This window comes from Trichosurus vulpecula, chromosome 2 (genome assembly GCF_011100635.1).
Source record: "Trichosurus vulpecula isolate mTriVul1 chromosome 2, mTriVul1.pri, whole genome shotgun sequence".
NCBI classification, from domain to species: Eukaryota; Metazoa; Chordata; class Mammalia; order Diprotodontia; family Phalangeridae; genus Trichosurus; species Trichosurus vulpecula.
In genome coordinates this window covers 214,656,400-214,681,716 of record NC_050574.1, presented here as the reverse complement: position 1 = coordinate 214,681,716, position 25,317 = coordinate 214,656,400, and positions in this window count along the sequence as shown.

Sequence of the window (25,317 nt, the reverse complement as noted above, 5' to 3'; positions counted from 1 at the left end):
CCAAATCAGGATTTTCTCCTTTTCCTCTCTTAACCCAGTACTTTATCTCTTCATTTATTTTAGCATAATCTCTTTTAAGGCAGCAATAGCTAAATGGCACAGTGGATAGAGCAGTCCTGGAGTGAAATCTAGCCTCAGGTACTAGTCATGTGACACTGAGCAAATCACTTAACCCTGTTTGCCTCAGATGCTTCATATTCAAAATGAGCAGGAGAAAGAAATAGCAAACTACTCCAGTATCTTTGCTGAGAAAACCCCAAATAGAGTCATGAAGAGTGGAACACTACTGAAAACATCTGAATGACAACAACATTAAGGCAATCATATTCTCATCTACTATTTTCTCTTCACCTTCAAGCTATATTCAACCCCTCTCCCTCCTATTTTACCACTTTCCCTAGTTTTGGAGTTTTGTTTGACTTATTGGTTCCATTTTCTTTCTTCCTATTTTCGAGATATTTAATTCTCTTTTTTCTCATTTGGGTTGAGCAGTCAAGTAAAATCTCCCTTCCTCTCTTTGCTTTCAACTTGTTTTCTTCATTAATTTTTTAAATTAAAAATTAAATTATTTTCTATGCTTTTTTTTCCTTAAAAGGGATCTTTTCCTTTATTTTTCTCCATTATTTATCTTCCCTTTCTCCCTCATAAACTTTTACTCTTTGATTCGTGGCCCTTATGATTATTAAGTTCTTTAGTCTTTGTATCCTCATGGAATAAAAGCCTTTAAAGTACTTACTATAAGTTTACTCTACTAAACAGTTTCTATCTTTATTGTCTTTTATATCTTGTCTCCAGCACACTTCTTCGGTTATGCAGTGCTCTTAAAAATTCTAATTCCTAGAGATGATAGAAAGGATTTTCCCCCATAGTAAGATTTTTCCTTTATCTCAATTTGTACAGTTCATTATTAACTGTTGCCCTCCGTTTGGTCATGTCTTCAACCATTTGCCATGAAATCTCCCTAGATGTATATCCTCACGGGCTTCCTGGTGTCAGTTGCTCCCAGGAGTTTTGACTGCCTTTCTCCTAAGGCAAGATGAATGGTCTCTAAGAGCCAAATCCCCACAGTTTACACCCACTGAAGGGTCTCATTATAGAATATTTCTTTTTCTCCCAAGGGAGCATGTATCACTGGTGCCCCTCACATCATTGAAATAAGATTTTCCCTAATTCTTTCCTCCTGTTTCAATCCCTCCCTTTGCATCCTTCTCCATTATCCTTCAAACTCTCTTCTTCCAGAAAGACCACAGTTCTTTGCCCTTCCTTGTTTAAGATATATCACATATTCCCCTTTATCTTATTCTTCCTCTGCCTTCTTTTATGTGCCCTCCTCTTCTGACTAAAAACATTGGTTTGCCTGTAGGTGGAGTGTTGTGAGTTTTAGTCCATGTTTCAGGCCTGTTTCTTTACCATCACCTCTATTTGACTTCTGCTTTCATTTTTGTCATCTATATGCTTATAAAAAGAAATCTGCTAATGATTTCTTTGTTGTTATTTGTTGTTGTTGTTCTATTTGGTTATTATATTTATCTTTCTTGTATTTCAATTGCCTGGGATATTTGAGGAACAAATAATTTTTTTGGTCTAATTTTCTTTCCAGGAAGGTTTCACACCTTTTCTTTACATCCATCTTTTTTCATTAATGGTTAAACTCAGGTTTATAGGATATGTAACTTTGGTTTCTCTCTTGAGCTATTTTTCTCATCAGAACACATTATTCCATTCCCTCCTGTGGTTTCTTGTGGGTGCAGAATAGTCTTATGTTAGTTGAATTTCACTTCCTTTATGTTCAAAGGTCTTTCTCTAGGAGCTTGCAGAATTTTTTGTTTATAATTGGAATTCTTATACTTAACCACTATGTATTTTGGAGTTTTCAGCATAGTTTGTTGTAGTTTCCTGAAACAATCTGTGGGTTTTTGATTGGTGTTTTGTGTTCTATGTTCAGAGGTTCTGGGATGATTTTTTGTATTATTGCTTATGTCATAGTGATCAAGTTTTTTTTTTCTTCTATTCTGAGAAACTAATCATCTTTACATTGTCTCTACACATCTGGCTTTTGAAATCAATGTGTCATGGTTTCTTTAAATGTTATTGCTTTTTGATTTTCTTCCAGATTGTCTTTCATGTCTGTATATTTACATTCCTAATACTGCTTCCTAATAATGATTCTTTGGTGAGAGTTGTCACTCTGGATCTGAATTTTACTGTTTTGTCAATTATTTCTGTTATTCAAATCCTAAATTCTGCATTTACATTTCTTATTTCTTTTTTAAGCAATTTGGGAACATCCTATTATGGTTCAATATTCTCTTGAGAATACATAGGGTCTTCTGCTTCATCAGATATTGATTCATTTTCTTTTGTATTACAATTTTATTCATTAGTATCTGGACTCATATAGTTGATTTAGAGACAATATTCCCATGTTACTTAACATATTTCCTGTTGGTTTATCTGCTTATTTTCAATATCTTTAACTGAGTTTTCTTCCTCCTGAGATATTTAGTAAATTGTTTTTTTTTTTTGTTTTATTTTCCTTTATATTTCCCTGTTGCTCATTTTTTACTTCTTCCCTTTTGATGATGATTTCCCTGGGGACTGGATATCAAAGTCATATCAGTCTCCTCTCCTACTGGTCAAATTGCATTTCACTTCTCCTTTTGTAGCTGGGGCTTGTCTAACCAGATGAAGTAAATCAATATTGAAGTACAAACTTCCCATCTCTATCCATTTTACTTTTATAAAGTGATTAGCTAAAGATGTTAACTCCTTTGATCTTAGGCCTTTTCTTTCCCATCTGTGAACCACTTTAAACAGTGTCAGAGCAGCTGCCAGCTCTCAGTTTAGCTTTCTAACCCTGGCCTGTTTCTGAAAGAAGATGTCTTAGAGAGGATAGCTTTTTCATGTGGACATTATAATATAAAATATCACATAACACAATTTTAAACAACTGTCTACAGTTTCTTCATGTCCTCCAACCTACTCCCCTCTCTTCATGATCCTCTCACAATTCTGTGCAATCCTCAGCATGCTCTCTATTTTGTGCTCAGATTTGATAGACTAGCCTTTGCCCTTCCAGTTAAGCATTGGGTTTGATTTGAAGAATGTAGCTTTCTCCATGTCATATGTCCTGTGAGCTTTTTTTTAAAATCTACTTAACCTGAAACCTCATTCCAAGATCTTCTTGTTCTCAGTCTGTCAGCCTCTTCTTCTTTCAAAATTATAAACTTTTGGAGTTTTTCAACTAATAAGGTCCTGTGTGACTCCTTTTAAAAGATTCCCTTCCGCTTACTCACAGCCTCCATAGAGCTGACATTCTTTCAAGGTGAGAAACTACATTCAATTCTTCCTTTCCCTTAGGACTTTTATGGCCAGGTTGACTATTGAAAATTTCAGATGTCTGTTGGACAGATGTATAGTCCCAGCATATACTAATTTCAATAATTTAAGGATATGTGATTTTACTGGTGTAGGTTTTCTTTCCATTGACGCATATTACAACCTTTCTGTAGTTTGGAAAATGTTCATGTGGAACCATGTCTGAAAATTTTCCTTTCCTACTGTCCAAATTTCTGTTAATGTTCTTTCCTGAACTTAGCTAGCTTGGTCCCTGGACAGCAGAAATCACCGGCATCATACTCTAAAACTTTCCTGCAGTTGGACCTGCCTTGCCTAATATTTCACCACCATAATAGCTTTTGAGAAAATAAAGTAACCTCCATACTACAATGAGGCATCAGAGTGGGGAAATGATGTATAGTAATAGATAAGAAATTGAACTGTCTTATGTAAAGAAAGGTCCTCCCCTTGGCAAGGTTTACATTTATGACAGTGGAGAGATTTTGTTGCAGCTCATCTAAAGCAGCTTAGTAAAGGCCTTCATTGAGGAGTGAAATAATGACTGCTCAGTAAGGAGAAAAAAATAGTTATTCAATACTACCATTCATTCACATTTACATAAAAAGCACAATATAAGTATGGTCCCTATTTTATGAATGAGCAAATAGAAGCAAAAGAGTCAAACTGGTATGTCATGTTGATGTTGGTTAACGTTTTACATATACAACGTGAGTAAGAAAACATAATATCAACGTGCAGATCAAGAAAAGATCTTAGAGGTTATCTAATTTAATCCCCTTACTTTACAGATGAATGAACTGAGATCCAAATGACTTGTTCAAAGTCCATGGGCAGGCAGTAAGTGTTGTAAGTGTTGGAGCTGGAATTGAAGTCCTGATCCCAAGTCAAGTGAATCTTTTACTATGCCACGCTGCCTTTAGCACCAACCTGGTTAACCCTTGTCACGATTTCCCTGAATACCTGGGCTAACCTCGAGGTGAAACGTCCTTTGTGCTAAATTACCCTCCGCCAAAAGGTGGCAGTGCAATGGGGAGGGAAGGTGGTTGGAAGGAAAATCATAACCATTCCCTAGTCACTGTGTTAGGCATTCATCATTGATCTATCACAACCAGCTGCCCACTTCCTAGGGGAAGACCACACTACCGTGTCTCAAGATTAAGATTAATTTCTTATGTTTGTCCTGATGTTCTGTACATCACTGTAAACAAGTTTTTCTTAAAGACTATTTTACAAATGAACATTTTCTTAAGCCAAGTGACCATGCTGGTACTCTATCCCTATATTGGGACTAATCTAACATAGTATGATTTACAATTCCATCCTGAATTTGATAATCGGAGGGGGGAGCAGTGCATGAAGTAGCAGCATGGTAACTTGGCTTGTGTATATGTGTTTACGTTAGCATGTGCATATATATACTAGGTATGGAAAATTAAACTAGGCCTAAAAACAGCTGGTCCAAGAAATGTAATACACTTAAATTCTCCTTTTTCTTGTGGCAATTTATGCTTATGGAAAGCTCTTAAATATTTTTTTAAATTTTTTTGCCTGATGAAATGAGAAGGACTGGAATAAATAAGATGAACAAGGTCTGGAAGGTATTGGGTAGCATTTGTATCTGGCTATAGTGATAATCCATGTGCTCCAGGGTAGTAAGAGTTATATGAGTCCATAGATATTTTTGAATTTTGAATCTAGACCATATCTGATAATGATACTGGTGATCCTATAATTGTGGATTTCAAATGAGAAATCTGAAGTCCTAAAGAATATTCATTGAAAAATGAATGCAAAGTATGGCCTTAAATGTTCTTTCTCCAAATATAAATGTTAAATAAAACTGAGGACATGGTTTGGAGGCAGAGGACTTGAGTTCAAATTCCAGCCCCTTTTGTCCTTGGACCTTAAACAAGTCACTTAGATCTCACTTTATTCACCTGTAAAGGACTTAGATTAGATAAACTTTAAGGTCTCTTCATGACCTACACATTTATATTATATTTCTTACTCATACTGTATATGCAAAATATTAACTATATATTGAAACTTGGGGTCAATAAGCAACATAATCTATACCTATATGCATAAATATATACATATATATACAAGTTATAGGTATATTCATATATATGTACATACATATATATTCACGTGACCAATAAGAAAATTGACATTTGCCTTACACATTTCAAAGTTGCAAATTAAAATGTTATGTGCTATCAGAAACTTTAGCATTTAATTCTCTTCAAAGAACAATTGAAATGGAAAAAATGTGTAACTAAAATTAGTTTTATGAGCTTTCTCTTTCAAATTGTCAAATTGTTGATCAGCTAGCAGTTGGCTGACATGACCTTAGTTTCTCAGAAGATGTGCCAAAAATAAAACACATTTCAAGTGAGTCATAAATAAAATATATCCTTCAGAGTTGGGATTTAAGAAAAGAAATTCTTGTTTTGTTAAACAATTGATAGTCAAAGTACTTCCTCTGCCATTTTTTATTTTTTGTTTAATTTCATTTTAATGTCTTAAGAAATAAAATATTTTTATATATGTAGGTATTAGCCAATCCAATATATTAATTGGTTTTTTTATTTGGGGAGGATATTGTGAGAAGGAGGCTAGAGCTGTAGATTGTGGGGAGCTCCTGGTAAGAAACGTTTTCTTTCAATGCAGAGTAATTTTTGCTTTGCCACGTAGATTCTTCAAGATCATCTAGAGGCACTGAAAGTGTAAATGATTTGCCCATGCACCTTATAGCCAGGGTGTATCAGAGGCAGTATCTGAAGCCAGGTCTTCCTGACTCTGTGGCCAGCTCTTCCCACTATTCCATGATATTTCTCTAAACCAGCTTTGATTATAAATTTTTCAGCTAGAAAGCCATAAGCTAAAGGATATGTTGTTGAACCCTCACAACATGAATAGCTTTAAGATAGAGGGAAATTATTTTACTTATGCTGACTTATCTTTAAAGTTCCAACAGAATATAAGTCCCTGGAGGACAGGGACTGTTTCATTTTTTTTGTCTTTATAAACCCCTACTGGTGAGAGAGAGAGAGAGAGAGAGAAAGAGAGAGAGAGAGAGAGAGAGAGAGAGAGAGAGAGAGAGAGAGAGAGAGAGAGTATTTGCCCTCAAAGAACTTAAAGTAGAAGGCCACATACTAACAAACTCTACATACATGTATATAGAAACTCTATACATGGCAAATAGCAGTTCCCTATATTACTAAAATAATTAATCTACTCTTTATCTTTATTGTTGACTCTGCCACGGAATACAAAAAGAGCAAACAATGCTGCTATTCTCAAAGAATCAATATTTTAATTAGTTCAAAGGGCAGTGGAAAGCTACATGGCACATGTAGACCAGCAATGAAGACCTGCATTGAAAAAATGTATACAAGATATCATCGAGCATATGTATAATTGGAAAAAAAAACAGTCTGCTCATCACATTTTGAGAGTGAAAGATAATGAATAGATTAAGTGGTAGTCAATGAATATTAATATTAATTAATATTCAATTAATTTCAAAGCATATATTCCAGCCACTGTGTTAGGCATTGGGGATATAAAGACAAAAAAACCTAACAGTCACTATTCTCCAGAAATTTGTATTTATCTGGGGGGGTAAGTGGGGGAAATAATTTAAATGTTTAAGAAATACAAAATATTATCAAGAGGGAGAGAGTACCAACAGTTGGTAGCAGATGGAGGGGAAGGAGAAGAGAGAAGGTGAACGAGTCAGGAAAGACCCATTGTAGGAGTTGAACCTGAACTTTACTTTAAATGAAGCAATGTATTATACAAAGTAGAGGTGAGGAAGGTATGCATTCCAGGTACTGGAGATATCCTGGGCAGATGCGCAAATAGAAGACAGAATAGCATGTATGGGGAAACATCCTGTGGCCACTTTAATTGGAATGAAGAATGTATGAAGGAGAGTGTAGGTGTTAGAGTGAGGTGACATGGTATACATAGTAGATGGAGGCCTGGTCTCAGAGCCCATAAAACCTGGGTTCAAGAACTCCTTCTGACATTTGTGGGTTATAAGACCATGGAAAAGTTCTCAGCAACTTTCTAAGACAAGGGACCAAGAATGTATCAATCTGCATTGGTAGGACTTTCCTCTATGAATTTAAAGGAGTTTCTTAAACCAAAGAAAGCACAGGCTCAGTGCCCATCCCTATCCCTAAAAAGTAGGAGCAGTATGAAAGAACTCTAGAAATGTGAGTAGAAGTCATATTGCAGAGGCCTTTAAATAATAAGAATATTGCATGTTATTCTATACATAACTTGGAGTAGTAGATAGAGAGCTGGCCTGGGAACCAAGAATACATGCATTGACTACGCAATCCTGGCAAGTCATTTAACCTTACAAAGAAGGCTCTAGGAAACTCTCTAAGACTCTAAATTTCAGAGACGGTACCAATGTCCATATATAGAGTATACTTCTCATTCAACAATTCCATCTTCCAGTGGAAACACAGTCATATTCTATAAGCAAAGAGGAGCCACTGGAATTTTTTGTAAAGGGTAACAATACTGTCATATCTGTGTTTTAAGAATATCAATTTTTTACTAGCTGTGTGACCTTGGGCAAGTCACTTAACCCCAATTGCCCTGTCTTTCCCCCCTCCAAAAAAAAAGAATATCAGTTTGGCAGCTGTAAGAAAGACAGATTAGAAATGAGAGACTATATGCAAACATATAGTGACAAAGCATCTAACGGGTTGGCCCAACATTATCCAGGTTTGAGTTCATTTGCTTGTAGCATAGGGGTAGCAGATAGCCTGTTGGGCTGGAAGTCAGGAACACCTGGGTTCCTCACTTCTTACATTTACTACAAGGGGGGTGGAATAGGAGGCCATTGTAATAGTGGAAGTAAGAGCTGATAAGGGCCTATACTGGGATTGGAGGCCATATAAGCAAAGAGAAGTATGAGAGATATGAAGGAAGAATTGATAAGATTTGGCCACCTATTGGATTGATAGGGGAGGGGCAGTGAGGAGTGCTTATTCTGGTTTGGTATTGAGTAGTAATAAGATATTCTTTAGGAAACCAGGCTCTGGCATCATATTATCTGAGAACCAGCATATCAAAAATCCCTATACTTTAATGTTGGTTGTTTTTTTGTTTTGTTTTTTTTTTTTGCAGTATTTCTAGGGTCTTTTCCATAAACCTGACTGAGGTCATTCTTCTAGCTTTCTTTCTCAAAGTGAGAATATGTTATCATAGGTGTAAATTTTTGACCAATATATCTTATGAATCATCAGAAAGAAAGGAATGAAAGAAACATGCATTTATTAAGCACCAACTGTGTGCCAGGTATTCTGCTAAGTACTTTACAAATATTTGCCCTTCATGACAACCCTATGATATAGAAACTATTATTGATCCCATTTCACAGTTGAGGAAACTGAGGCAGGCACTCACTGTCAACATGGATAACTGAAGTCTAAAACCCAAATTTGATCACAGAATTGATCAAATTAATTGTCTAACTGCAAAGATCTTTCTTTCTCTTTATCACATATAGACTCACAAATTTCTTTTGCTGTCTGGATAAAGCCTTTTCCTCATAGCTTAAAGTCAACATCAAGAAAAAGAACAGAGCATAACAGGTAGGTGTTATGTAAAACAGAAAGAAAATTATAATGTTTAATGGTTCTATTAATCATTCTTTTTCCTGGACAGATTATAACATGCGTGCTCAACCTTATTTTTACCTTATATTTGTAGTCTGTCATATCACTGCATAGAGTGTAAAAAGTATGCTGTCAATCAGATCGGTTCCATTGAAATTTTATTCCCTGAAACATTTCTCATAATTTAGTTTTTAAAATAAATGTGTTCAAGGATGTTGACATTTAAACAGTTCTAATTATTCCTTCTTGTAAGTCTTGGGTCTGTTTTCTGCTCTAAAGAAGGTTATGTTGCTTTCAGAGAGTAGGCCTGCTAAGAAGGGGGAAATTCACTCTCATTATATTTGGGATTCTAGATGAATTAAGAGATGTTGACTTAATTTCAATAGTGTTTAGCCAGGGAGGAGGAGCTCCCAAAGAATCTAAAAGGTTGGCCCATCATTATCCAGGTTTGATTTCATTTGCTTGCAGCATGGTGGTAGTGGATAGCCTGTTGGACTGGAAGTCAGGAACACCTGTGTTCCTCACCTCTTATTACAGTTACCAATTGTGTGACATGGATTAACCACTCTGAACCTTAGTTTCCTTATGTGTAAAACTGTGATGTTAATGCTTGTAGAAGCCATTTTACAGAGCTGTTATGGGTATCTACTTACTGTTTCTTAAATGAGCCCAGGCAAGAAGTACATTTTATTTATTACAAGAAGTAAATAAATAGTTGAGAATGAACTGAAGGAGAGAAAATGCATTTAGTTATTTTAGGTTTGTACAAGCTTCCACTTTGATGATTGCTCCTCTAGCTTTTGTAATCCTCTGAAGCCTTTCCCCTTAGAAGTCAAAATTCTGGTGTTCAAAAAGCCCAGAGGTGATGGCCAACTCTCTCTGATCCTAACTGGGAATGGGGTGGATAAGGTCATGGTTCAGCCAACAGTCTTTATATTTCTCCTCATTCACATATTGCTGTCCCATAGCTATACATTGCTATCCTGCGGCCAAAGTGAAAGTTTTCTCTTATCTCTCTTCTCCAGAGTATTGGGAAGGTTGTTGCCTGAGTGAAAACCTGCTTTAGGGCTACACAGTTACTTTTCAGAATGGAAAGAATACTGTTTACAGCACGAACATCATAGAGTTTGCAAAAGAGGAAGGAGGGAACAATCATTCATACATTTGGGTTTTCGCACATGTGAGGGAATTGACTGGTCTGAATTTAAAAGTTTTTTTTTTTTTTATTCATGGGGCAACTAGGTGGTAGAGTGAATAGAGTATTGACCCTGGAGTCAGGAGGACCCAAATTCAAATCTCATCTCAGACATTTACTAGCTATGTGACCCTGGGCAAGTCACTTTATTCTGATTGCCTCAAAAAGAAATCATTTATAATTGCTTCTATTTAGTTAGGTTTTGATTTTTTAATTTAAAAGTTAAAATTATTTTTATACATTTTGTATCATCCTAGTAGAATGTAAGCTTCTTCAGGGTAGGGCCTATTCTTTCTTTCTTCCCTTCCTTTCTTCCTTCCTTCCTTCCTTCCCTCCTTCCTTCTATTCTTTCTCTTTCTTTCTTTCCTCCTTTCTTTCCTTCTTTCTTTCTTTCTTTTTCTTTCTTTCTTTCTTTCTCTTTCTTTCTTTCTTTCTTTCTTTCTTTCTTTCTTTCTTTCTTTCCTCCTTTCTTTCTTCCTTCCTTCCTTTCTTTCTTTCTTTCTTCCTTTCTTTCTTCCTTTCTTTCTATCTCTAGCATCTAGCAGACTGTCTGTTACATAATAGGCATTTGATACATCTTTCTTGATATGAATTGAACAAAAACAAATTAAATATAATTACATCAAATTCAATATCAATTAAACACAACTGTTAGAAAGCAGCTCTTTTTAGTTTTTGTTTTGATTTTCTTTCCTGATGTGAAATTACATGACTTTGTTTTGGTCTACCTTAGAATATCCCTAAGAAACTACTTTTGGTTAGAGTCAATTGCTTTTAAATAGTAAGTTCCCTGACTGGGGCCTCCCTTTCTATTACGAATCTCAACTTTATAGCAACCTTCTGGAAGGAGATGTCAAAAAATAGCAGTGAAGGCCATGTCACTCAGTGTATGATTTGTGGCTGTTCTCTGAGCAATAGTAGATTATGCAAACATATAGTGACAGGATTCTGTCCTTACTTTTTGTCAGCAGAAGCCAACAGCTCCTAGTACTTTAAACGTGGTTAAAAATATCCACTAATTCAGATTGTATTATAAATGACCTTGCACTGAACAACACTAATAGAAATTGTTTGTCCTCATCAGGCTTAAGGTAGAGGCCTGTGGAACAGTGATACCAGATTCAGGTAGAATAATTTCTGTCTTGGTTATTTTACAGAGCCCAGTGTTGCTGATTGAAAACAGCCAACAGTTTAAGACCAGGAGTAGGCTGGACTCATGTTTTTGTATGTATGGCTAGCCCACACATTCCTATTTTAAAATAAGGTTTCAGAAATTAAGGTTTGGGCTCCATCTGCTTAGAACTGGTATTTGCATAGTCAGGGTGTTTTGTTGTGTATTTTTTTAAATATATGAAACTTTGCACTCTTTATTCTCAGGAAATTAGAACTTTTTTGTTTGTTTGTTTGTTTTAGTACAATTCACTTCACTTCCAATTTTTCTAAGGATTAGGGAACAGGTTCCCTCAACTATAGCTGTGCTTTCCTGCTTAGTTTTAGTTTTTGTTTAAAACACACATGCACACGCACACACACACACACGCACATGCGCGCACACACACACACACACGCCTTGGATTATCATTATCTAATTAACAAAAAAATCGAAGATCCATGGAACTTAAAATTGCAATATATTTGCATTGAAAATTAACTATATATGTACATTCTTTTATTCAAAACTTGTTGATAAAAGGCTATTTTGAGGGGGGGGATAAATTAGGGGATGACGATTTACTTTACAAACAGATTTACTATAGGATCTTTAAATAGCCTCTCCTTCAAAAATAAAATTCAGTTTACACAAATTAGGTTTACATACAGTATTTCAACAACATGCCTAATAAATAAAGATACTTCTATTTACCTAATAAGTTAGATGTCACTGGAGCAACCAGAAAATCCATATTCAGATACAATGGGCATTCATGGCATTTTCTAAGCACATGTTATAAAAGAGGTTTTCAAATTCAAAATATTTACCAGTTATGATTTTGTTTAATTTGCATTAATTTTTTTGATTTTGCATCAATATTGTTTCTCAGAGTCATCCTTTTTAGCACAGTGCAAAAAAGCAAAGGGGGGAGGATTTTAGCAAAACTAACTAAACACATCAAACTGAATCTGACAGTGTCCTACACTCATAGTTCTCCACCTATCCAGAAAAGCCAGAGAAATATATTTTATCATCTATTCTCTAGAGCTAAACTTGGTCATCATGAAGTCTATTTAATTTTTGTTCTTTTCATTTACATGGTTGTGATCATTACATATATTGTTTTCATGGTTCTATTTCCTTTGTTCTGTATCAGTTCACATAAGCTTTTCTATGCTTCTCTCAATTTATCCCATTCATTTCTTATAATACAGTAATATTTCATTACATTATTATGCTACGATTTAGTTGGCCATTCCCCAATAATTATTGTTATTATGATTTTTGAATCAACCACAAATACTTCAACACATACAAAAAGCTTCATGAGTTCATTGATAAAAGTCATCCCTTCACCAGGCAGATCACAAAACCACCACACCTTAGTAGAAGTAATCAGCAACTTCATAAGTTGCTGTAGCCAAAAAACAAAACAAAATATTTTACCGAGAGTCCAACCTTCTGGTGATAAGTTTCTCCAAAAGCAGCTAGGCTGGTTCTCAGACAGTCCATTATACATACACAGATACTTGAAGCCTTTCCTGATTGGTTGGATTTCCAAAGTTTATGGACTGCTGGCACTGCTTTCAGGAACCAAGGGTCAGCTCCAGCCTTCAAGCAGCAGTGGAATAGGACTCTCCTGAGTGTTAAATGAGCACTCTATATTGAGTATTTATTAAGCAAACTAGAAACTGTAAAAAAAAAAAAAGAGTTCCTACTCCCTTCATTGTAGCCACATTGTAACCATTCTTATTGCAACATCACCATTGTTATTCAAAACCTTTTTAGATCAGCTCTTTCAGAATTTTCTCTAGAACTGGCTTATGATCAACACAATAATAACCATTCACATTTACATAAACATTTACATTTTACAAAGCTATTTCCTCACCAAGACAAACAAACAAAGAACTGCATAAGGAAAACCACATATTATGAGAGATAGTGTTGCTTAGTGCTTAGAGAATGGTTTTTAGAGCCAGGAAAATCTGGGTTCAATCTGGGTTGCCATATACTGGCTGCATGACCATGATCAAGTTATTTCACCTCTCAGTGTCCCCAGGCAGCTTTGTTAAGAATACAAGGCTCAGAGCAGATACCAATGTGTATTAGAAGTCAGTCAACAAACATTTATTAAATATCTACTGTGTACAGGCATTGTGCTATGCACTGGAGATACAAAAAGAGACAAAAGACAGTCCCTGCAACCCAGGAGCTCACAATCTAATGGTGGAGATAACAAGCAAACAAATATGTACAAACAAGTTATATACAGGATGAATAGGAAATGATTAATAGAGAGAAGCACTAGAGTTATGAGAAGTTGTGAAATGCTTCCTATAGAATGTGGGCTTTTGGTTGGGTCTTAAAGAAGACAGTAGGTAGAGATAAGGAGGTAGAGCATTCCAGGCACATCCCAGAACCAAGATATGTACTGCCTTGTTCATAGAACAGCAAGGAAGACAGTGTCACTGGATCAAAAATTACATGGCAGGTAGTAAGGTGTAAGAATACTGGAAAGGCGGGAGGAAAATAGGTTATAAAAGGACTTTGAATGCCAGAGGATTTTTTTTTTATTTGATCTGGGAGGCAATAGGGAGACACTGGAGTTTATTGAGTAAAGGGGTGACATGGTCAGACTTGGGTTTTAGAAAAATCATTTTAGTGGCTGAATAGAGGATGGATTAGAATAGGGAGAGATCTAAGGCAGGCAGACTCACCAGCAGGCTATTACAATAATCCAGGCATAAAATGTTGAAGGCCTCCAACAGAATGGTGGCAGTGCCAGAGGATAGAAAGCATTGTATTCATGAGATGCGGAAAAGGTGAAATCAACAGGCCGTGCCAACAGATTGCCTATGGGGGGGTAAGATATAGTGAGGAGTCAAGGATCACACCTAGGTAGCAAACCTGAGGGAAGGTGGGAAGGGGGGGATTTAGGAGGAAACATAATGACTTTTGTTTTAGATATTTTGAGTGTAAGGTATCTACTAGACATTCAATACCAGATGTTTGAAAGGCAGTTGGAAATGTGAGATTGGAGTCCAGCAAAGAGGATAGGGCAAGACTGGTAAATTTCAGATTCATTAGCACAGACGTGTTAATTAAATCCATAGTGGCTGTTGAGATCACTTCACTACTTCAGGTGAAGTAGTATAGAAGGAGATAAGAAGAAGACCCAGGACAGAACCATGTGAGTGTATGATCTGGATGATTTAGAAAACAAGACTGAGAAGGAGTGGTCAGATAAGTAGGAAAACCAAAAGAGGATGGTATTCCAAAAACCTCAAGAGAATATCAAGTAGGAGAAGGTGGTCAACAGTGTCAAAGGCTGCAGAGGTCAAGAAGAATGAGGATTGAGAAAAGACCATTGGATTTGGCAGCTAAGAAATCATTGGTAATGTATAGAGAGCAATTCTTGTGGAATGATAATCAGAAACTTGATTGTAGGCTCTAAAGAGAGACTAGGAAGAGAGAAAGTGGAGGCACCTCTGTAGGTGCCCTTTTCAAGGAGTTTAACCACAAAGGACAGAAGTGATAGAAGGCAATAGCGGGCATGGAAGGATCAAGTGAGGATTTTTTTGAGAATAGAGGGGACATGAGTATAATTGTAGGCAGTAGGGAAGGGGCCAGTAAACAGTGGGAGATTGGAAAATAAGTGATAGAGTAGGAGTGACAAAGAAGACATATTGTTGGAGATTAAAAGGAATGAGATTTTTTTTTATTTTAATCAATGACATTTATTACCATGCTTTAAAGTAACCAAAATACATGGACAGCACAATCTCCAAAGTACTCAAAACGTTCCTTTTTAAAGCCAAGGCACCTTCTCTTGGTTTCATCTGTTTGTCCACAAAGACCAAAGTAAAAGTTCTGGGAATAAAATAAGCACAACAAATTGTAATTTACTCTTACATGGATTCCATATCCTCTATGTGAGGGTAAAATTATCAACTCTTGTAAAGATATTACAACAAAAGCTCAAATGATACAGAATTACTACCAGGGAGGTAATATTTCAAACACAACAGGCACATTCCATCGAACAACCATTTTCAATTTGGAATATTTACACTTATAATAACTACCTGGACAGTATTCAAAATGGTCCAGAAACAATGTAAACCAAGTCTTAGGATATCCTGGAAAACATGTATGATCAAGTAACCAAAAACAACAAAAATATATCCAGTTTCTAAGACATTAAATATTCTTCATCCCTTTATTGCTCCAAAACACAGAGACTAGGGGAAAGGGGAGGGATGAACTAGCAGTCTACTAATGGTGGTCACAACACCAAAGGGGCAAATCTGAGTTTGCACTCCAAAAGAACACCAGGTTGTTAGGCTCCCAGGCCAGATGAGGGCATACCTTACAGCCTAAAAATGATACATATTCACTTGTGTGCTCCCCATCATGGTCCACATCATCTTCTTAGGAAAGATGTATCTTCCCTAAAATAACATTTCATAACAAATGTTTGGTGAAAAAGCCAATTGGTAGGGAATAGTGGACCAATTATACATAATTTTGGTTGAGTAGTAAGAGATGACAACTCCTAATTATCTAAGGTTAAGCCTTGGTAATAAGGTCAATTATTTATGATACTTAGCTGCAGATGATTTCTGGCTGACTCCAAATTCATATCTACTCTCACAGAATAAAGACTTGTCACTACTGAAGATAATAAAGAAAATGTGTAAATGACTTCTGAAAATGATTGAGCAGTGATGGCATCATTGAAATAAGTATACATCATTCCAATATGACTTTAAAAGGAATGATATTAATCTGGATCTAATATTTCTAGTATTTTTTTGTTTATAACTGGCCCTCACTCTCACACAATTAGACATTTTACATTAAGGGATAACCTTGAGGGGTTAGGAGGTCTCTTTTCTCTGCCTTTGGTTTGAGTCCTCAAACCCTCCATATGATGAGTCAGCCTCATCGTGTGAGGTGGCAATGAAGGAGGAGATAATGGCAGAAGATATATGAGTGATGAGGAAAAGGAGACACAAAGGAGTTCATACTGAATGGCCTTGATTTTTTCAGAAAAATCATGAGGCCAAGTTCTCAGCTGAGAAGGTGGGGAGAGGAGAGCCATGAAAAGTTACCATGGGGAGTTAAGGGAGGTATTGTAGAATAGCCTCAGAGAAGTGAAGGCCCATTTGAGATTACGTAAAATAAATTTGTAGTGGATCCAGTCAGAATGATTGTATGATTTGCTCCACCTTTGCTCAGCAGCTTGTATGTATAAGAAGGCTATGAATAACAGAAATAATCAAATGCTGAGGTTTGGCATAATTTGACATAATTGGGGAAAAGATAGGAGAGCCAGGGATTCAAAAGAGGAAGACAACATAGAGTTGAATTGGTTCACAAAGGTATCAAGATGGAAAAAGAGGAGAGAGTGGCTCATATAAGGGAGATGGCCCTGGAGAGAACTGAGAGTTCAAGTGACTAGAAGTCATGCTGTGGACAAAGAGTAGGGCATGGTAAAAAAAGGCAGAGACCTATGTAGAAACTCAATAGATTATAGTCAGATAAGGCAATTTCAGAATTAATGAACATGGAGGTAGTATATGTGTGGGTAATGGCACAATCAAGGGTATGCTCTCTTTGTGTGTGGTTAAAGTAGTGTAGAGGAATAGATCATGTGAAACAAGTGAGTTGAGGAATTTAGTGATTAGCTTGTTGGAGGGAGAGCCAGTATGGTATTGGTAAGAATTTTCTCACCAAAAGTTTCCTATATAAATGAAATCATAAAACACATTTAAAAAAAGACAGATAGGTCTTCCCCATTTTTCAGATGTGGACACTGAGGCTCAAAGAGCCTTACACCATTAATGTTGCATCACACCACTAATGTGTCAGATCAGAATTTAGAAATGGGACCACTAATTTCAAGTTTAGCGTTGTATCTATGACGCAATGTGTCTTCTTTAGAAAATCACTCATTGTATAGCCACATATCATTTTCGACCAAATATCAGTATAAACTAGTTCATCCATTCTAATTATTTGTAAGAGTTAGCTCCAAATGCCTTATGGATATTTTCAAATTCATATCCACTCAAAGAATAAAGAAACATTGAAGATATTAAAGAAAATTTGCAAATGAGTTCTGAAAATGATTGAATAATGATGGCATCATTGAAATAAGTTTACATCCTCCAAAATATAACATTGAAGGGAATGATATCCTCTTGACTCTATATTTCAGGTATTTATATATTTGTAATTTATATAATCTGACCCTCACTCTCATACACCTGGGCCTTCTATATTAAGAGACAACCCTTAGGGACTGGGAGGTCTCTTTTCTCTGCCACTGGCTTGAGCTGCCATACATGTGTTCTTTCCTTCCCCCCTCCCCATAACATTCTCCCTTGCTTAGGGAGCAGTTTCTAGCTCCCTACTTCCACGTAACACTTAAAATTTATTAGCTTTTACAAAGGAATATTTATTTAGAAGATATAACAAAGAAAATATAAAAACATTTTCCCCATCCCACTTCTGCCTGGAAAAGGGAAGAGTAGGCTGAAAATTTAACTTTGTTCCTAAGTACCACCAGTCCTACCACATTCATAGTTAAAGGAAGCATTGCTGTCAATGAATATTTGTTTTATCTTCCACTGGGCTGGGATCCCAAAGGTTTCTCCTTGATCCTCAGGGCGTTGATGCTGCACTGACCATGATATTCAGATTCTGGGGTGCCAAGATGCTGAAATGTCATCCAGATGTTTTAAGTCTCATAAGGTCATGGATAATCTACCACTCTGATCTAGAACAGAAGAAAAAAAATACAAAGGCCAAGGACTGAGATCCTTTCACCAGCCAAATGGCTTTAGAGTCTCTCTAATTACAGCACTGCTTCTTCCTGGATATTCTGAGTGAAATAGTCACCAAATGAGGTGAACAAGAATTGGTTAAAGCTGATAGGCTTTTTTAAATGCCTCCACAGGCCATCAAAAAGCATCTTCACCACATTGTCAACCAACCTGTATGAGTAATAGAATACCTACACATGCTCCACAATCTCTCCAAGGTGTTTCCTTTCCACATTATCACAATTTTCCTGGAAGCAGACTTTCAGATGTTCTTCACCTGGAGAATTACCACCTGAAGCACCTGCTCATGTGCAAGACCCCCCCATGTTTAAAATTCAGCTCACTGTTCCTTAAATTTCCTTAAATCCCATCTTATATTCAGCTAGAAGTTATTAGAATTCCTAAACCAAAGTATGTGGTCAGAAGTCTGGACTGTAACTTTTCTCTGCGACAAGTGTGAGAGATTGTCTCAGCTACCGATTTTACTTGCTGAGGCCACAACAGCATAGAAGTTCTAGATCTGGAGTTTGAGGATTTGAGTTTTAACCTTGACTCTGCTGTTAACTGCACAAACTTAGACAAATCATTTACTCTTTATGTATCTCAGTTTCCTTATTTGTCAAATTATCTTTGAAGTCCAGCTCTAAATTTTTTCACATGATAGAGATAGTTTTCTTCACTTATCCTTACTTTCTTCTTTCCTTTATTTTTCCTTCTTTCCTTTGAAAAGCATTTGTTAAGAGCCTATTAAGTTAATTGGTAGTTCCTGGGAAGTTTACTATATCAATGAAATCATAGGTCCTGCCTCCCCCACTTAAAAAAATGTGGGGAATATATCACCAGACTTCAGAGGTTGAAGACCTGGTTTCAAATCCTGCCTCTAATATATATTTAATGTGAGACCGAACTAAAGGGGAGAAGGCATGTGTGGTGGTTGGGGGGGCGGAGGGTAGAGATTCATTTAACTTCTCAGTGACTAAGGAAGAGGGAAAAAAGCAAGGAAGGAATAATGGAAGAAAGGAAGGAAAACTAGTCCCTGCCATTGAGGAGTTTACCTTCTAATGGTGGAGAAAATACATCAAGAAGAACCTCTTCCCAAACAACTTTCTAGCTAATCTTGGTGTTACTTCAAATTGACAAACGAGGATTCTTTCTAACAACAAATACCACATGCCTCATTTTATAGCCCATCTTAGTTGAAAAGGCTGTATTTTCTCCCACAGAAAGAACTTTGAAACAACACTGAAAGTGAAAATTCAGAGAAGGCTTTAAACAGATAGACTTGGTGATTTCATCTTTTCTCACATCCCTTTTTCTACAGGGTATCTATTATCTTAATAATTTCCGAGTTCAATGTTTGCCCAGTTAAGATACGACCAAGAGAGGCTTGGTTTTCGTGCTTTCCCATCATTTCACTGGGAAAGCTGAGTAAGCAGGATGTTATCTCTGCCAGTAACATATTGAGTGCTCCTCTAGCAGCTCCAAATCTTCCATAACCATCTCTGTAGCTTGCTGTTGAGTTTTGTTTGTCCAGGGGAGGGCTTTGATTAAGTATAGTAAAGTATAGTAAATGAAGTAAATTCATGACCACAGACCCAAGGCCTAGGTTGATCCCACATCTAGACAATTATCAAACATTTTAGTTGATTAGCAGATTAACTTCTTCTCTCTGAAATAATTTGATACTTAGATATATGACACAATTGGGCATTTTCAAGGTCTTTATATCTTAGGATTTTAGATCTGTCAAAAGAGTATAGAGATCATGTTGTCCAACATCTTATTTGATGAATGAAAAAACTAAGACCAGAAAGTTAAAGTGACTTTTCATCCAAGGTCACGTTGGTGCCAGACAGAAAGTCAGAATACTTTTCATTCTATGTCCCAGGGTCTTTCCACTATGCTGGGTAGCCACTTTGTGAAATAACACCCAATATAATATCTAGTGTTATCAGGAGCCATGATTAAAGATGTTTGAAAAGTCTAGGATGCTCAAACTAGTAAAGAAATGAGAATCTGAGCCCATTGGCTCCCTATGGTCCAGGTGATATAGAACAGATGGTAAGATTAATCAGAAAGATTCAGAGACAATGAGAAGGGAGGAGAGGGAATAAGACTTTACATAGTGCCTGCTATGTTCCAGGCCCTGTATTAAGTACTTTTTTAACAAATATTATCTTAATTAATACTCATAACAACCTTGTGTGATAGGTGCTATTATCATCCCCATTTTACAGTTGAGGAAACCAAGGCAAATAGAGTTTAAGTAACTTTCTCAAAGACACACAACTTGTCAGTGTGTGAAGCTGGATTTGAATTTGGGATTTCCTGATTCCAGGCCCGGCATTACATCTACTGCTACATCAGCTGTCATGATCCCCAAATCATGAACACATTTCCTGTAGGATACTGTTAATGCCCTCAAAAGACCTAATATAATGTACAATAGGATGGTCTGTACAATCTCATAAAATTTGCTTTATCCCATCAAGGATTTATTCATTTTACAACCTTCTTTCATAAATATTTCATCTCTGAAAGTTCACATTAACATTTTAGAATTTTCACCATAGGAACAGCTTTTCAGATTTTACTTAGACCCCCACCTAAAGTATTCCAAATACTCCTCTAATTCCGCTACTCTATCAATATATAATCCAGGATAAATGTCCGTAGTCTGCTTATCAAACCATTAACAATCTTTTAGATAGGAACAGGTGAATCCTTCAGTAAGATATTAAGATTCTGCACCTAGGCTGGTGATAAAAACGTAGTGTGGAGGTAGAATTCCTCATCCAAGGCTATTTGATTTTTTAAAATATTTTTACATTAATCAATAATAGCTCAGGTATTGTAGGAACCCCTCACATATCTATTTATGTATCAATTCCAAGCAAAGAATCCATATCAAGTTTAGTTATCAAATTGAATTGTCTATGCTGCACACAAAATCTAGTTGCACCATCTAATTTTGAAACCAGGACTACTAGAGAAACTAGGGACTTGAAGAAGGTGTGATAACCCCAAAGTTTAACACCATGTCTATCTCTTGTCTGATGTTACCTAATGATTTTCCACTTATTTTGTCAAGTGGTAATTGGATTGGATGGTTATCTCTTTTACCTATAGTATAGTCAGCCAAGTAAAGTCTATCACATTTGCTTTCTAAAAATATCTGTGAACTCATTATGCTAACAGATATATCAACCCAACCCTGACACTTTTGGCTACTGATCAGAGGGAAGTTACTCTCTGAGCCTCAATTTCCTCATCTTCAAAAAGGAATTGCAACAATGCCATGGAATTCCTATTCCATAGGGTTTTTGTAAGGAAAGTGCTTTGCAAATCTTAAAATGGTATATACATGTGAGTTAGAGATGGATATATAGTTTTTGTCATTGATTGCCGCACGATAATGCTACATTTCAATAACACACCATAATTTGTTCAGTTGTTCCCTAAATAATGGGCACCCACTTTCCTTTGAGTTGTTTTCCACTAAAAATATTGCTTCTATAAATAGTTTTGTAGGTATTGGGTCTTTCCTTCTGTCTTTGACCTCCATAAGGTTTGGTCTTACCAATAATGAGCAAGCTTTGATACGTGCTTCTAATACTTAACAGTATCATGTGCATAATGAACAATGCAGGCTATGTGAGATCCATTGTCCTAGTAGCTCTATCATTCTGGACCCTATTTTTCTGTGCCCACTTCTTCTTTCTCCTCATTTTCTGATTGTCTACGATTGAACTAGCAGATCCTGTAATGCGAAATACTGGAACAATATCTGTATTGCTGACGCCTACTTGAACCATACTTTCATGGACCGTTCTGGGTTTCTTTGAGTACTTTTTGAGAGACACTGAACTTGCCTTTAATTGCCTAGGCCTAGAGCTAGAAGGGGCTTTAAAGACCATCTAGTCCAATCCCCTTCTTTTACAAATGAGGAAACAGACTCAGAGTGGTTAAGTAAGGTAAAAGGAAAAACACGTGCTGAAGTGCATAGAGGTAGTAGGTAGCAGTCAGGGTTTGAACCCAGGTCCTACAGAGCAAATGTTCTTTCTGTCGTGTATTATGCTACCTCTTAGGAATGCATTTAAGTATGATACAAAGCAGCATATGATAAGCGGAAAGAGAGATCCAAAATGCTAAAAGAAAATTTGAGGAGGGAGAGATCAGTTTCATTTGTCAGAGGTGGTAACAAGGTAAAGTTCCATGGAGAAGCTGACATCTGAGCTGGGGCTTAAAGGAACACAAGGGTTTTAATAAGCACATGTTAGGAGTATATTCCTAGCATGGGAGAGGAGAGAAATTGACAACTATCAATGTATAGGAAGGGCAGTGTGAAATAATGCTAAGAATGAGGGACCTGAAAAAAAGAAGAGACCACAAATCAAGTCTCTGACCTTAATTACCTGTGTGATCATGGACAGGATGAGCCTCAGAAACTGAACATCTATGGCTTCAGTTTTCTCATCTGTAAAATGGAGTTACTCAACAGGGTGGTAAGGATCAGATGAGATAATGCATGAAGTACTTTATCTACTTTAGAGTGCTATAAAAATGTGAGCCATCAGTATTGTTGTTGTAGTTGAGGTGGGTGGTTTCAGGAGATAGCAGTCCAGTGCTATTGGAACTTGGTGTCTGAAGGGGAGCAGTGTAAAATAAGATTAGAAAGGTAGATTTCAGTTCTATCATGGAATATGTTAAGTATCAGGGCAAGAAGTTGTGTACTCTTTGAGCAACATGGTGGCACTGAAAGGTTTTAAGTAAAGGGTGGGGAAGAAGGTAGAATGGTCAGCCACTTAATCGGAATAATTTTGTAGTGTTATGGAGGAAGGATTGGAAAGAGGAGAGACTGGAAACTGAGAGATTAGATTGTTGTAACAATCAAAGTGAGAGAAAATGAGTGTCTGAACCATAGTAATAATGCAGAGAAGGTGGTAGATGCATTTCGGATTAAGTCTTAGTTATTCAGTGCTGAATAGGAAATGTCCACCTGTCTCTTATATAGTGGATATTAAGCTACTGTTTTTTCAAAAGAGTGAACATTTACTAAGTCCCTACTATATGCAAGATAGTATACTAGGCACATGGGATACTATGAAAAAAATTAAATATCCCTTTTTTCTCAAGGATTTTATATTTTAGTGGAATTGAATATAAGTTAAATAGAGGATTAAAAGAACATTAACAACTGGGGCAAATTAGGGAAGGATTCAAGGAGGTAGAACCAGAACTGAGCTCTGAAGGGACTAAAGGTTTCTGAGAGGCAAAGATGAGAAGAAAATACATTCCCTGCATGGAGGATAGTTTATGTGAATGCATTAAAAAAAAAAAAGTAGAAATGGAGAGTCATTTGCATAATGACTCTTAGTCCAGTTCTTCTAGAACAAAGATTTGTTGGATCATTTTAGTATGAGGTAAAACTAAAATGGCCAAGCTCTCTGAAAAATTTACCTTACATTTGAAAATTAGAGTAGATAAATTTGGAGAAAAAACACTACAAAACTGATTAACAAAAATAAAGGCAGGTTCTTTGAAAAGACTGACAAAAAATCAAGAAACACCTAACTATCTGTATTTTCACAAGAGGAAAATCAAATTACCAACATAAAAAAAGATGAATATCATAAAATCTCAATGGACAGAAGTAAAGTAAAAAGAATGAACAGGACACACACACACATGTAATTATATGCCACAAAAACTGAGAATTTAAAAGAACTAGAGGAGTATCTACAAAAGTATAAAACACTCAAATTAACAGAATATTGGCCCTTAATCTAATTTTGGAAAATGAAATTGAACTATAAAGGATATACAACATTTTAAAACACCCTGATCCAAATAGATTTGTAAGTGAATTGAATCAAGCTTTTAAAGAAAAACAATTATCTATGAGGCATAAATTATTTTTTGTTAAATTGAGAAAGAAAATGTTCTACCAAACTGCTTACAGGAGGCAAATATAGTCCTGATGCCTAAACCAGGAAAAGACAAAACAAAGAAAACATTGTACTTGTATAATTAATAAATATTGACCTTAACATTTTAGATAGAACTTGTCTTGAAATAAAAATAACATACTGTACTTTTTGGTTAAGTAAACGTTTTCCACATAATAACCTCCTCCTTACACAGAGCATACATTGTGTTTCTACAGGCACTATAACATTTCTTAACACATGTGCACACATGCACACATACACACACATTTGACTGTAATGATGTCTGAGGGAAATAACAGCTTTTAAAAAATAAATATATTAAGTAAAGTTTAAAACACCATGGATAAAGATTGTTAGATGTTCATGTAAATTTTTCTGGGGGCCTCAGAGCGTAATTCACCACTATAAAAATTAACTTCTTTCCCTGAAAGGGGGTTTAGGAAAGGGATCATCTTTATCTATGTCTACACTATGAAAAGTATTCTGTGAAAAACTTTTCCAAAGAAACGGAAGGAGGTAAACATTATAGTAGGACTCTAGTCTAATAACCACTTCTCTTCAAAGTCTGACGTGACTTGCAAGTTTTGCAAGGGTCAACTGTGACAGTTCAATAAAAATTCAGCTACAACCATCTTTTGGTCTGGCTAATCCCTAGATGGCCTTCACAAAGCAGGGTAAAGCTTGGGACAACTGGGGGAAGAAAACTCTAACCCACAATATCCTAGTGCCAATTCTGACCTTGACATATATTTTATGTTTGTAGAATAACTGGTAAATTATAGATTTTCAAAGACATTTCTTAATTACTTCACATACATTATCTTTATGGGAGCCCTGTTTTCATAAAATCTGTTCTCTTTCCTATTTGATAAAAGTGAATTTCTTCCTGATGAGTTACTGTGCTTAAGGATTCCATTTCTATATCATTGGAGGATTCTTGGATAAACTACTTTAAATGTGTCCCATGTTATCAGTCAAGAAGCATTTATTAAACACTGATACATCTGCTGTGCACCATGCCCAGCACTGAGAATTTGATTCCAAAAGCAAGGTCATCTAGTAGCTGTCGTTTCACTGGGTAAATACTATGGATGCATAGATAAATTAACACAAGCTATACATGAAATGATTAAAGGAAGGGGATTATCCAGTGGGAAAATCAGGGAAGGCCTCCTGAAGA